A 15,952-nucleotide genomic window follows, 5' to 3' on the forward strand; every position below is an offset into this window, starting at 1 on the left:
GAGGGATGGGATGGGGAGGGAGGTGGGAGGGGGGTTCGGGATGGGGAACACATGTAAACCCATGGCTGATTCATGTCAATGTATGGCAAAAACCACTACAATATTGTAAAGTAATTAGCCCCCAACTAAAATAAATAAATTTATTTAAAAAAAAAAAGATGACAGAAGAAAACCTTAGCTTCTAAATGAAAATTCTTTACATAGATAAAATGATCTTTTATCTACATCCTATGCAAAGTATCGATACATTTATAATATTATTATAATTCCAAAGCATCTTCCTGAGCATCAGTATTTGTACAAAACTAGGAATTTTCCATCATACATCTTTTTCCACTCAAGGAAGCTATTTTGCTAATGCAACAAAGCCAGTGAAAAGAAACAAGCCAAAACTCTGTAATACCAACAGTGATGGTAAGGCTCAGCTGTGACACGGTAAATACTATATATTATTTTACAAAAAAAAATCCAAATTGATATTTAATAATCTGATAGTTGTGCCAGGAGCACACAGAATGCCGAAGAAACACTTGTAGATTGCAAAGTGATATTTAAAGAAAAATGCAGACCTGATAAGCATTTCCATGTTTTGTATATTTGCTTTTCAAGAAAAGATGTTGAATAGGCCATTTGATAGGTTAGCTGAATGCAGCTGTTTAGATATGTGTTGGGTCTGCTATTGAATTTTTCATTAAAAATATGTGGTTAACAGCAGCCAACCTGATTTGCATGTGTGTGTTTCTGATTTGTTCACCGCTATGCCTCCCGTCTCCTACATCTTAATCACACCCAGGCGCCCGCCCCATTACATTACCAGAAGGGAAGTGATGGACATCCTTTGACTCTCTTCATGACCCCCTGATAATCCTGTTTCACACACAGGCTCCCTGCTGTAGGAAACACAAAAGCTGCCACTGTAGTTCTTTACTTCTAGTCGATATTCTGACAGACTTGATCTAGCAAATTAGTATGCTGTGGTAGGGGCATGACAAAAGACCCTTTTGACACACTCTGAATCAATACCAAGGCCGACAGAGAGCCATTTCACTGTAGTTCTGTTATTTTTCCCCTTTTGATGACCCTTTGCTTTTTTTTTTTACCAGCTTATATGACCTTGTCAGATTTAAAAACATAATGTTGGAAAAGTCATCCTTGCACACACATGTGCATGAGCACATGTGCACATACACACGTACACACACAAAGGCCGCTGAGAGCATGCTGGAATGCCTAATAAAAGCATAAAACAGAAATGCAGCTGGTGAGGACATTCAAATGTTTCTCAAAAAAAATGATCCTTCTTTTCGCTGAAAAAGAAAAAAAGTGGAAAATAATCAGACATCTCAAAAACTGTATATATTACTCAATATAGTTTAATTATATCAGACCAGTTTTCATAGTGGTTCACACCTGGATATTGCCTGCTTTCAAATTCTGCAGCTTGTTAGAATAAAACATCTAATTCCAGTGTGTTGTATGTTTCAGATTACTTATTAGCTATTTTAACCAGGGCTCCTAAGTAGAGGTTATTGACCATTTTGTTAAATTTCTGAGGTTAATACTATTAGGAAGTAAACTTTAAGTAGTTACACGGAGCAAAATAAAATTATTAATAAAATACAGTTTCCCTTTACCAATCTCTATCATAACAAAATCTTACCTTTTTAATATCATGCATTTTTGGTACAAACACTCTAATAGTCCACACTTACTCATAGTAAGAATAATCCCAATATTATATTTAATGTGCCACATGCATAATATGACCTCCCTAAATGTTTGTTTTTTGAACAAAAATACTTAAATGTTTAGCATAGATGTTGGTCCTCTGTGAAGTGTAATCTAAGTGTATCTGATATGCATCTGCTAAAATATCATTTTATTTTATCTTGAAAGCACAATTATGTATGTTATAAAAGCAATTCACCTAAATGATATGTCTTCATTCACTCTTTATCCAGCAAATAAGAAACTCGTGCTCTAAAATGAACTTTGGTGAAATTGTATCAGCTGCCTCACTTTTTTTTTGCAGCCACAGAACACACAAAAAAATACTTGAAGATGTTTCTTGGAGCTTAGTATGTAAATACATCAGACCAAAGAAAAGTTAGGTCCAAAAAGAGGGGTTCCCAGGCTTAGAAAGCAATTTAATGGCAAAAAAAATCTCCCCTTTAAAACAGGTGCTCAGTTGAGCTCTAGTGTTTTCCAGGGAGTATGTGTGCCACCTGTGTGGCACCTCATCACCTTCCAGAACAGAAGCCTTGTTCTCGCAAATGAAACAACTCTATGGACTCAATTCAGACATTATACTACTTTGGCTAATCCTTTCTAGAAACTTGTTGGCAAAATTATCCAATATAATTCCAAATCCTCGCTCATTGTTTTTTTCAATGAAACATTACTAGAAAGTCAAATAGTCTCCAAAATCACCCCAGCTTGAGGGCAGTTTGTGTTCTTTTGATTTATCAGTGTTAATATCAGGGCATACTGATTCATGGGCCTCTATATACGTATAGGGCATAGAGTTGGATGATATGAAATAAATCACAGTTGTAATGGCATTAATTGTATAAATTCCTTTGTGAAGTCTACAATAGTAGTGCAGTACAATTCTGGTATATATGGTATTTACATTTCCAAAAACTTGTTTAATATAATTTCTTTTATATTATCTAAGCTGTACAGACATTGGGGATGATAAAATATAGATACAAATGATATCTTCATTGTTACTTCCATTTAGATAATTAGTTAAGAGACAGGTGAAGGTAAGAAAAATGGTTTTCATAGGAAGCTGCATCTGCAAGACATAACTTTAAAATCTCTTGCAGTTTTTGTTTCAGGAATATACACAGTTCTTACAAATGGACTAATTAGGAAAAACTGGGGGAGGGCTTGGATGTCTGTGGCTTCCTATTCAAACAAATCACACAAATCTAGCAGTCTTTCTAGAATTTGACCTCACCAGTTTAATGTACACACACACACACACACACACACACACACATACACAGTTACATGCAAATTCAGACTGTAACTGGTCTACCAATTAAGTAATATGATGAGATTCTCTTTCAGATGAAGCAAAACTTAAGATGTTGGAGTCCAAATTACCTGAAGGAGAACAGCTGGACAACACACAAGAGTATAAAGAAATTTTTAAAATATCTGTTTGTGATCCAGAGTGTTAGTCGTTCAGTCAAACCCCGGTCTCCTGCATTACAAGTGAATTCTTTACATTTGAGCGGTACCAGAGAAACCCAGTGAGAAATTCTCCCTCCAGTGAGCAAAGATCTCTGTAGTTTTGTTTCTGGTTGGTTTGTCCCCCTTCCCAGTCCGCCTCACTCCCCACTACTTTACACTTGAGGGCTTTTTTTTTAATGGTTCTCTCCAGTGCTAATTATTACTTGTTATTGGATTAGTTGTTTTTTTGTTTTTTTTTTCTTATACACTGTCATGACCTTGGGCTTCCCTGAAGGCTCAGCAGGTGAAGAAACCACTTGCAACGCAGGAGATGTGGGTTTGATCCCTGGGTTGGGAAGATCTCCTGGAGGAGGAAATGGGGACCCTCTCCAGTATTCTTGCCTGAAAAGTCACGTGGACAGAAGAGCCTGGTGGGCTATAGTCCACAGGGTCTCAAAGAGTCGGGCATGACTTAGCACACACACACGTCACACTCTTATAGCCTTAGGTCTTTGGTGATAGGAACACCTGTAGTCCAGGCTAGCTTAAGCTTTGTACATGAACTCTTTTCTCTTTAGAAAATAATCCTTTGCAAATCTTTCTCTTTTTTTGTTCCTACTGCTTTCATCCTGCAAATTCACATTTCACCCATGAGGACTTCAGGTGAACTGAGGGTAGATCGAAGTTGAGCTCATAGGAAAGGAGTCATTTACCCAAACAGGAGAGTATCGTGTGTCTGGATATCTGAATTTGTTGTCTACAACTTGTTGAACAAAACTCACCGTGATGCACAGAAACCCAATGACTTCTGTGAAATGGATTGATTTACACCGGAGAAGATCATCTTTCTGTTTTCTAAAACAGGTTTTTAAGTTACACTTGTCACTTTTCTATCAGTACAAATCTTTATTTGCACATGGTCTTTGAGGTATTTCCTCTTATTTAGATAAAAGTTTGAAATCTTGAGTCAGATATACTCTATACTGAAGAAAATATCTGTATAAAACTCGAGTATTATATGAACATCATTTTCTTAAAAAGAAATCATTATAATCTGAAAAGAGATTTTAAAGAATACATGTAATAAATACAGGAACTATTTCTTTATTTACAACATTAATGTGAATACCAAAGTTCTTGCATAGCTAATTCCTGATTACTTAGTAACAATTTATCCATTGTTTATCTAGATAAAACCTCCTTTTGCTTTTTGCAATATCATCTGCCTCCTGAAGGCTTCATTTCTCCAAGATTATCGACAGTGGCAAACAAGTGAAAGCAGAGAAAAACATCACTCAAGGTAGTCATCTGTGTAGCTCTTTACAAATGATCTTCTTTTATTCTATATTTTTCATCATAATTAAAACATTGAAATATTAAGCTCGATGACTACATCATTCACAGAAAGACTAACTGAGACTAATATGACACAAATAAGACCTTCAGAGATTTTCAAGCTTGTGTTCAAGTAATTACTATGAAATAACACAGTTTCTAAGAATGAAAAACTTTCCATAAGAACAAATTACCACTGGTGGGGAAAGAAAGCCAAGCAAAAGAGCAATGTAAGAAAAAGTGACACAAAATGCATGCATACAAGGCTTATAGCCTATTTGCTAATGATTTCTGCATGATGGTTTCATATTTACTCTACTTGACCCAGTATTTTGGATCTTTTCCCTTCAAAATATCTTTAGCAAGTTGATTAGAAATGAGGAGAGATGCCTCTAGAATGACTGCTAACTTCATCATTTTGAGAACTGGGATAATGTAGCAAAATAATAAGTTCAATGTTTAATGCTATGCCCAAATTCATTACTACCCTAACTATAGGTTCTGTGAGTCCTTCAGAAATGAGAGGCCAAACCATGAAAATGCTTTTGGAACTCTTCTAGTCTTTAAATTAGGCAAGTCTTGTTTGGCTGAAGTAACATTCACTGGAGTAAAACCCCACTTATTAAGCAAAAAAGGCAACTATTTCCATGAGCCAGATGAGTGAAAGCTAGTGGAGGATATAAGTCTCTGATGCCATGATGAACAGTGGTGGAGGCACATGGTGGGTTAGCCTAGCCAGGGATGTGATTAGGTCTGATTGGGCTCTGTGGGGCAGGCAGATAAGTGGGCATGCTTGGTGGTCTTGGCTGGGAGTATCGCATGATGGCTAAGTATGACAGCACTGTGTCTTGTCATACACCACGGAGACATAAGGAAGAGCCAAAGTGTTGGAAACAAAGGGAAGGAGAGGATTCTACTAAGGAGATGTCCTAAGAGAAACAGTTCTTTCTCCTGCTGGCTTCTCATACTTCTGGGAGGGAGTTCTTCAGAGACTATGAAGATGTTAGAGAATATTTCTGGATAAAGCAAAGCATAATAAACTCTACTGAAATTTCTCCTTAGGAAGATGGCAGGCAATTCTGACTAACGTGTTTTTATTGTGAAGAGGAGGAGCAAAATCAGATGCATATTGAGATCAGTCTCTTCATTTCACACAGACAGATGCACGTGTGAAGTGCACTGTCCTGGGTCTCCAAGTCTAGCCTACAGGACAGGCCTTAGCTCTTGACTCCCAGACTCAGTACCAGCATGGCCCATGCCTTCACCTTGCTTCACTGCATTTGGGAGAGAGAGAGAGAGAGAGTTGGGAAAGGAGGAAAAAAGATAGAAAGTATTGACTGAGAATAGAGGCCTGAATTATTTTGGTGGGTTTATGCATGTTCCACCTCCTTGTTAATTACCATGAAATTGGTATTTATTATGACTGTGTCAGAAAATACCTGGTAAATTTCTTCAATAAATATTTCCCATCCTCAAGCAGCACATCAGTAAGTATGTGAGTATATTAGGACTGATTTCTGTTTTAGAATCTGGTGTTAATCAGTTCAGTTCAGTTCAGTTCAGTTGCTCAGTCGTGTCCGACTCTTTGCAACCCCATGAATCCCAGCACACCAGGCCTCCCCGTCCATCACCAACTCCCAGAGTTTACCCAAACCCATGTCCATCAGGTTGGTGATGCCATCCAACCTTCTCATCCTCTGTTGTCCCCTTCTCCTCCTGCCCCCAATCCTTCCCAGCATTAGGGTCTTTTCCAATGAGTCAACTCTTCGCATGAGGTGGCCAGAGTATTGGAGTTTCAGCTTCAACATCAGCCCTTCCAATGAACACCCAGGACTCATCTCCTTTAGGATGGACTGGTTGGATCTCCTTGCAGTCCAAGGAACTCTCAAGAGTCTTCTCCAACACCACAGTTCAAAAGCATCAATTCTTTGGCGCTCAGCTTTCTTCACCGTCCAACTCTCACATCCATACATGACCACTGGAAAAACCATAGCCTTGACTAGACGCACCTTTGTTGGCAAAGTAATGTCTCTGCTTTTAAATATGCTATCTAGGTTGGTCATAACCTTCCTTCCAAGGAGTAAGCGTCTTTTAATTTCATGGCTGCAATCACCATCAGCAGTGATTTTGGAGCCCAAAAAAATAAAGTCTGACACTGTTTCCACTGTTTCCCCATCTATTTCCCATGAAGTGATGGGACCAGATGCCATGATCTTAGTTTTCTGAACGTTGAGCTTTAAGCCAACTTTTTCACTCTCCTTTTTCACTGTCATCAAGAGGCTCTTTAGTTCTTCTTCACTCTCTGCCATAAGGGTGGTGTCATCTGCATATCTGAGGTTATTGATATTTCTCCCAGCAATCTTGATTCCAGCTTGTGTTTCTTCCAGCCCAGCGTTTCTCATGATGTACTCTGCATATAAGTTAAATAAGCAGGGTGACAATATACAGCCTTGACATACTCCTTTTCGTATTTGGAACCAGTCTGTTGTTCCATGTCCAGTTCTAACTGTTGCTTCCTGACCTGCATACAGGTTTCTCAAGAGACAGGTCAGATGGTCTGGTATTCCCATCTCTTTCAGAATTTTCCACAGTTTATTGTGATCCACACAGTCAAAGGCTTTGGCATAGTCAATAAAGCAGAAATAGATGTTTTTATGGAACTCTCCTGCTTTTTTGATGATCCAGCAGATGTTGGCAATCTGATCTCTGGTTCCTCTGCTTTTTCTAAAACCAGCTTGAACATCTGGAAGTTCACGGTTCACGTATTGCTGAAGCCTGGCTTGGAGAATTTTGAGCATTCCTCTACTAGCGTGTGAGATGAGTGCAATTGTGCAGTAGTTTGAGCATTCTTTGGCATTGCCTTTCTTTGGGATTGGAATGAAAACTGACCTTTTCCAGTCCCATGGCCACTGCTGAGTTTTTCAGATTTGCTGGCATATAGAGTGCAGCACTTTCACAGCATTATCTTTCAGGATTTGAAATAGCTCAACTGGAATTCCATCACCTCCACTAGCTTTGTTCATAGTGATGCTTTCTAAGGCCCACTTGACTTCACATTCCAGGATGTCTGGCTCTAGGCGAGTGATCACACCATCGTGATTATCTGGGTCATGAAGATCTTTTTTGTACAGTTCTTCTGCGTATTCTTGTCACCTCTTCTTAATATCTTCTGCTTCTGTTAGGTCCATACCATTTTTGTCCTTTATTGAGCCCATCTTTGCAGGAAATGTTCCCTTGGTGTCTCTAATTTTCTTGAAGAGATCTCTAGCCTTTCCCAATCTGTTGTTTTCCTGTATTTCTTTGCATTGATTGCTGAGGAAGGCTTTCTTATCTCTCCTTGCTATTCTTTGGAACTCTGCATTCAGATGGGAATATCTTTCCTTTTCTCCTTTGCTTTTCGCCTGTCTTCTTTTCTCAGTTATTTGTAAGGCCTCCTCCAACAGCCATTTTGCTTTTTTGCATTTCTTTTCCATGGGGATGGTCTTGATCCCTGTCTCCTGTACAGTGTTCATCACCTAGAGAAAAATGTTTTTCTCCTTAGAGCAACAGCCTTATTCCTTACAACTACATCCTTTAGACTCACACGTCTACATAGAGTTTGCAGTTTTCTTGAACACAACATCAAATAATAGAGTGTACTGCAGTGTACAAAGCACTTCTTGAGATTCATTGATGAATATCTGTGAGGTCAACTAATATTTACAGTGCCCTGGAAGAAATTCAAAGTACAAAATTTAATTGACTGACATTTCAAAATTTGAAGTTTTGCTGAGAAAGGTATGGAAAGCATTATTAAAAAATACATATTTGAAGAGGTAGCTTCACTATCACTTGCCTCTGTTTGCTTCCCTTTGTCCTTATGATTTAGTTCCTGTCTCTTTTATTGTCTATTGTTCTTGTTCTTCTTTAGACTACACACTCTTTCAATTCTAAATGTAACTTTGATGCAAGTGCCTTGCACATCCATGTTTCTAAAAATTCAGACTCAAGTTTTTAAGCACATGCTGCACCATCTAATACATCTCTAACCAGAGTCATCATCCAAAACCAGAAACAATATATTCTCATTTCTCAGACTCCAAATATTTGAGTCACCAATTCTTCTCTCTTCCTTTCTTTCCTATCAAGTGAGCAAATCCTATTCAAAGTACTTCTTCCATATCCTTTATTCTTTTTCTGCATCTCTATCCTGCCAATTCTGCTTTTGTTCATGTTCTCCTTACCAGCAATTATGAATATTTCAACAGTCTCCTAATGGTTGTTCTTTCTGTCTTCCACACTGACAATTTCACTGATCTTTCCTAATCTTATTATTTTCCTACTTAAAAACCGTCAATGACTAATTTTTTGACAAAAATGAATTTTTCATAACTCCTTGTCATTTAATCCCACCCTACTTTATTAATCATACTTCTTATGTGAATGTCCTGCTGTAGATCTAATACACTAAGGCATAGCCCTTATAGGACGCTTCCTGTTTCTGAAATAACCCTTCCTCTTGCTTGCAATGCTCTGTATCCACATAATCAACTGTCAATGTCCTACCCATTTTCAAAATTCAAAGTTCATCTATTAACTCCTTTCTGAAGCTTTTAAAGACACCACAGGTAGCATTATTCTTTCCCTTTCTTATCGAACATTCTAACTTATGTTGTGCATGCTAAGTCGCTTCAGTCATGTCCAACTATTTGTGACCCTATGGACTGTAGTTATAATTAATAATAAATGTATCTTTCTCAAGTCATTCCTTATTTTGTATTACATAGTGTAGTCATCCAAAATATTTGCTCACTTGTCTTGTTCTTTTGTAGGCATGAGGTCTGAGAAAGATGAAAAATGTGAGCAAAACATATCTGAGGAAACAAGCTGAATACTCTATTTGTCATAATTCTTTCTCTCCCTCTCTCCCTAAGTTATTTCCATAACACAGCCTCTCCACCTCTTCCTGCTGAATCGAATTTTACTCCTTCAGTTGCTCTGTCTGGAATTTGGACAAGATGGCGGAGTAGAAGGACTTTAAGCTTCTCTCATAAGCACAGCAAACTCACAACTTAACTGCTGAACAACCATGGATAAAAAAAGACTGGAACCTATCAAGAAAGATAATCTACACTGAAGACATAAATAAGAAACTACAACAAGATGGTAGAAGGGGTACACTCATGATATAATCAGTTGTTATGTCCTCCTTTTTCTTTTCTTGTCAATCACACTAAATTTCACCTAAATGTGTAGGCTATATTTCTCTAGAATCTATTGATTCCTTCTTACCAATATTCTCTGGTTTCTTGCTGTTCTTTGGTTTCTAAGAAAACATTTGTTGAAGGAAAATACACCCACACTAGGTTTTTGTGTTTTTTGTTTTGCTTTGTAATTTTTTAATTGAAATATAACTGAAAAATAACATTATATACATTTTAGGTATAAATATAATAATTCAGAATTTATATGCATTGAAAAAATGATCACCACAATACATCTAGTGAACACCCATCACCATACACAGTTAAAAACATTTTTTTTTCCTTGTGAGGAGAACTACTGTGATTTACTCTCTTAGCAACTTGGCAACTCTTTTGTTGTTGTTGTTGTTTTTAAAGTTGCTAGATACCGTCTCCACTAAGACTTTATCATTCTTGGATTCTACTTACAGGAGAAGTCAAGGCATGGTAGAATATTCTGTAGTAATTTGATGATAGCCACCAGAAGCGAGCACTTTAGTTTTTAGGGAACTTTGCTCCTGACCAAATAGGATTAAGGCTGTTTAAAAATGTAATTCATTTGGATTTCCCTTTTCTTTGATACATGTGCCCTATGGTGCTTATTTTGTCTAGGTGAAAAACATATGACTTGCTGTAGGAAAAAAATTACTTAGTTTATGTCTGGTGTAGTTTTTTTTTTTTTTTAAAGGGTTAGAATTTCTCAGTGAAAAACTGTTTCCAGAAACTAAACATAATGAACCACCTGATTATGGAACTGCAACATCTTACTCTCCAGTCACTATATAGTACCCAAAGCTTAAGGCAATGTGCTACTCTGTCTTCTACCATGAATCTTAGCTCAATCAAACTCCACAGCCTTTTGCAGGATGTTGTACAGCAGACAGTAGGTTCAAATGGAATGATCACCATGGTTACATGTTAAGCCTGACTCAGGAGGATGAATGAATATATGATTTTTTGTTTTTCTTCTTTTCCTTGGGCCACCTTCCTGGTCTAGATAAATATTCATTCAACATCCTAACCATTTTTCCCCCTGTGCTATTTTAGAAAATCTGTCTCTCATTTTTGGGAATCAAGTTTCTCCCCCAGAATTTTTTCTCCTGATATTTATTTTATTTTAAAATATCATTGTTGCTTTCTTCTGAATAAGAAGATCATATAAAGTATATAGAAAACTCCCTCAGTTGTCTCCAGATTATCTTCCATTCTTCCTCCTTCCTAAAAAAGAATCTGATTTTTTTTTCAAGTTCTTACTCCTCTCTTTCAAAGTCCCATGTCTCCATCTCTCAGAGCAGAGGCACGTCTCATGGGTTTTAGGGTTAGCTATTCTGCTAATGGGCTTCCCAGGTGGCACTAGTGGTAAAGAACCTGCCTTCCAACGCAGGAGACATAACAGATGGACATTTGATCCCTAGTCTGGGAAGATCCCCTGGAGGAGAGCATGGCAAGCCACTCCCAGTATTCATGCCTGGAGAATTCCATGGACAGAAGAACCTGGCAGGCCACAGTCCATGGGGTTGCAAAGAGTTGGACGCGACTGAAGCAACTTAGCACACACACATGCATTATGCTAACACTGGCTGAGAAATGAGAATGTGAGCACATTCTGGTGAGATGAAGGGAGACTCCACAGAGTATATGAGAAGATTCCTCACTTCAGGAAAAGAAGGCCAGAGGATGTCTCTCTTCTTCTGCGGGACACATTCATAAATGTATCTTATCCCTGTATCATTCCTCTGCCTAACGATAAAAACAAAACCAAAGACAGCAGGGAGAAGAGATGGAAAATACCTACTCTTGGGTGACATCCTCAAGCTACTGGTTCAACCATCAGCCCGACTCTGGATGTACTCTTCATATGAGATAATGCATGAGCTTCCCAGGTGGTGCTAGTGGTAAAGAACCTGCCTGCCAGTGCAGGAGACATAAGAAATGTGGGTTCAATCCTGGGTCAGAAAGATCCCCTGGAGGAGGGCATCGCAACCCACTCCTGTATTCTTACCTGGAGAATCCCCTGGACAGAGGAGCCTGGTAGGCTATAGTCCATGGAGTCCCAAAGAGTTGGACACAACTGATGTGACTTAGCACATAGGAGATAATGCATTTTCTTGTTCAAGCTATTTTAGCCAGTTTATGCCTTGAGGATGAAAATACCCTAAATGGTACAAAAGTGTACAAAATTCAAGCCCTAAAGAAATACATAAAGAATCCATGGTAAGGCCTCCCTAGTGGTCCAATGGTTAGGAATCCACCTGCCAGTGTTGGGGACATGGGTTCAGTCCCTGGGGAAAATTCCACCTGCTGTGGGGCAACTGAGCCCATGCACCATGGCTGCTGGGCCCCTGCTCTGGAACTCATGAGCCACAACTACTGAATCCTTTGAGCCCTGGAGCCCATGCTCCCCAACAAGAGATGCCACCACAATGAGAGGCCCGTGCACCCCAACTAGAAAGTAGCCCCACTTGCAAAAACTGGGGGGAGCCTGCACACAGCAGTGAAGACCCAGCACAGACAAAAATAAATAATAAATAAGTTGTTTTAAAATCCATGGTAATCTCACTTATTTCTCCTAATTCCAGTGCTCATTTCAATGCCTAGTGTCTGCGAAGAGAGAAAAATCTCCTGAAGATATTAAAGTTTAAATCTTTTTTCTTCAATATGAAAATCTGGCCTGCTTACCCCCAATATTTGATAAACTGGCACTATTAACAGCAACAGTTAAGTTCTTTTATTACTTGAAAAATAGTGGATTTTAAGGCTATGTCAACTGTATCTTTTTTTTCTCAATAGTAAAAGATGTTATTCAGTTTTCACAATCAATAGCCAGATTAAAAAAAAAATAACTGCAATTGCAAGCCATATGGAAACATAATTAATCTAACAACAGCTAACATTTTTAACAGGGAAAACTAGGGTAGAGAACAAAGCTTTTCACTTCTGAGATATAAAAGAGCAGATGGAGAGAAGGGCAAAATGGCAAGACCAGAATTACCTGCTTCTGTTTTACCTGCAGGCAAACTTGGCAGCTACCATTTGCTTGCATGCTTCATCATGCAAGACCATAAATGAGCATTTTATATCCCAGTGAACAAACACTATCTTTTTTGTTTGTTTGTTAACACATTTATTCAACAAATCTTTGCCGAAGGCACAAGATATCATTATAGCCTTGGAGAGAGATTTGTTGGACATATTTCTGCAAGCACTGAGTTTACAGTTCTGTGGTGAAAAGAAGGCAGGCCCTGCAAACAATATGGGAAGGATCCTAGAGATGCTGTACATTAGTGGTCCCCAACATTTTTGGCACCAGGGGCTGGTTTTGTGGAAGACAATTCTTCCATGAATTGGGGCTGGGATGGGGAGTGGTCTGGGGATTATTCAAGTGTGTTACTTTTATTGTACATTTTATTTCTATTATTATTACATCAGCTCCACCTCAGAACATCAGGGATTAGATCCTGGAGGTTCGGGACCACTGAATAACAATGTCCTACCATCCTTTCCCCCATAAGGTGCTAGGTTCAAGACAGGCACAGTGTTCCTATACTGTGGTAACCAGAGGGTGCTCATGAGGCCTCGGATGCTCTTTATTAACTCATTCTGATGCTGACCTTTGTGGATGCTACTACCATGGACATATCTGCAGTTCAATGATTTTTAACCCACTTTCAATGTGACTTGACCTAGTTTCACATGACTTGTGTCATGAAGCTGCTAATCCCTGGAGAAACACTGCACTGTAGTCTCTTTTTAGAGAACTTACTTCTCTGGGCTTCTCTGATACACGCCATGCCTGTAGCCTCAGCAATGGCCAAAGGCCAGACTGGATCTCTCATACCTGCTGATGTCTAAGGGGGTGCTAGTTAAAAAGCTCTTTAGAATTTTCTGGAATATGTGTCACAAGCCCAGGCCCAAGTATCATTTCTATTCATCAAAATAGCAATAATCTTAGGTGGGTTTGGAGAAGAAAATGGCAACCCACTCCAGTATTCTTGCCTAGAGAATCTTGTGGACAGAGGAGCCTGGTGGGCTGCTGTCTTGGGGGTCACACAGAGTTGAACATGACTGAAGTGACTTAGCATGCATGCATGCATTGGAGAAGGAAATGGCACCCCACTATAGTATTCTTGCCTGGAAAATCCCAGGGACAGAGGAGCCTGGTGGGCTGCCACCTATGGGGTCGCACAGAGTTGGACATGACTGAAGTGACTTAGCAGCAGCAGCAGCAGCAGTAGGTGGGTTTCCCAGGTAGCTCTAGAGGTAAAGAACCCACTTGCCAATTCAGGAGACTTAAGAGACGTGGGTTCGATTCCTGGGTTGGGAAGATCCCCTGGAGGAGGGCACGGCAAGCCACTCCATTACTCTTTCCTGGATAATCCCATGAACAGAGGAGCCTGATGGGCTACAGTTCATAGGGTTGCAAAGAGTTGGATATGACTGAAGCGACTTAGCACGAATGCAGGCACAGTAATCATAGGCAAGGATGGGAACAATTCAGATGGTCACATGCAATGAAATCAATCATAATAATATTGATAATAATCACAAACAGTTATTGAGCATTTCCTGTATCCAGGCACTGAACTAATTTGCTTCTGTGTCACTTGACTTTCATAACTGCACTCTCTGATAAATAGTATTCTTTTACCCATATTACAGATGATAAAACTGAGGCACAGTGAAACTAAATAATTTTCCCAGGGTCATATAGCCTCTTTTTTGACCCTAAGGAACATGAGACAGACAAATTGGATAAATAACCTCAGTTCCATACCCTATGGGGGAGTTTTATTGCTGTGCTATTTCTTAGGAATTGACAGGGATTGACAAGGATAAGGAGGACTATGTGAAGCTGGCAAATTTAAAAATCTGTAAAACATGGAGACTTGCCCTTAACAACTCTCAGTCTAATGAGAGACAGAATATTTAAACACAACAGAGTTAATAACACTACCAAGTGATGTGTTATACAGCTAAATGCATTATCTTACAAAGTGATTTACAGTAGTATGTCCACATGGGGAAGGTGCCCATACTTCATCTTTGAATGAATGGGCCCAAGAGGAGGCATCCAGACACATTAACTAAAGTGACTCCCTTCTTCAATGTCAGAATAAGCAACGCCTAAGAAATTTGATAAATAATGTTTGAAATAGATTGGCACCAGAAGACCCTGGACATCTCAGGATTCGTTTTCTAAGGATGTATTTCTCATATTTCTTACAAGTGACAGAGATAAATAACAGAAGCTAGCTGCACAGGATGGAAGCACAAAATCAAATATCAGTCCTCTTCTCTATTGTCCTACACCTGTGTTCCACTCTCCACCACTGTGGGATGCTCTCTTCCCACCTCCATCTATTGAAATAGATCACATGAAGCTCAAACAACAGGTCTTCTAATACGTCTACCCCAATCCTCACTTTGACATGAAATTTTCCCCTCCAGAGTCACTCCTCCTTTGTGCTTTTCTAATGACTTTCATGCTTCCTGTTTTGCACCAGAATTACTTGCTCACCTCCCACTACACAAGCTGCCAGTGTCCATCTTCATTTTTCCAGCCTCCTCTGTAGTGAGGGCTCAGGTTTTCAGCACAAATGCAACCAGTAAGATGACTTTGCTGCAGATTTTGCGTCAAGAATTAGGGACTGAAAGAAGCAAAGAATAGATGAGAATTCGATCTAGAGGTAGGGGTTGGTAGTAGTGGCAGCAGTAATATCCATTTCCTGGAAGCCGCAGTGGAAATATCCCCTGGTGGGCGGTTGGTTGGGGTGGTAGCCAGTGATGCTGTCAGAGCCCACTGTGTGTTCCTGGGCAGCAAGTGGAGCAGCTGTGTCCTCGCAGTACGAGTTTTGTGGCATGATTTGGCTTGTGGCATGATTTGGCTCTCCCACTGACTGTTCCTCCCTTTCTCGTCTCTCTGACTTCCGGCTCTTCAGCCTTTCCATTGATAGAAAACTTCCTCTTTTTTCCCAAGAAATTTCTTAACTGCTTAAATCAGCCAGAGATCGTTGCTGTTACTTTTTACTAGGAATCTTGGCCTGTACATTTACTTAAGCTATTGTTTCCCTGTTCTGTTCTTAGTGAAGAAGGAAGTTGTTAAATATTACTCTACCTATGATGACTTCTATAACCACAAGGAGTAGCGCTATGCCAGTTACCTGTCACCCTTGGAAAACTCAATTGGATGTTTGGAATAAAAGAGAGCATTT

The 15,952-nt window shown here is 39.3% G+C and overlaps 1 protein-coding gene across 1 annotated transcript in view; it reads right to left on the reverse strand.

Moving 5' to 3' along the window:
- Positions 1–203: 203 nt before the first annotated feature.
- The window catches only part of LOC145516220 (uncharacterized), a 282,964-nt gene continuing 267,215 nt past the window's right edge, over positions 204–15,952 (reverse strand). Inside the window, exons 6-9 of the mRNA XM_081517335.1 lie at positions 11,743–11,895; positions 11,532–11,648; positions 5,958–8,227; positions 204–1,307 (exon numbers count right to left, since the gene is read on the reverse strand). The gene's annotated coding sequence lies outside the window, so the exon portion shown is untranslated. The remainder of the gene's footprint in view (positions 1,308–5,957; positions 8,228–11,531; positions 11,649–11,742; positions 11,896–15,952) is intronic.

The sequence above is a fragment of the Giraffa tippelskirchi genome, chromosome 8, assembly GCF_054371585.1.
Source record: "Giraffa tippelskirchi isolate mGirTip1 chromosome 8, T2T-mGirTip1v1.2.pri, whole genome shotgun sequence".
Classification (NCBI taxonomy): Eukaryota; Metazoa; Chordata; class Mammalia; order Artiodactyla; family Giraffidae; genus Giraffa; species Giraffa tippelskirchi.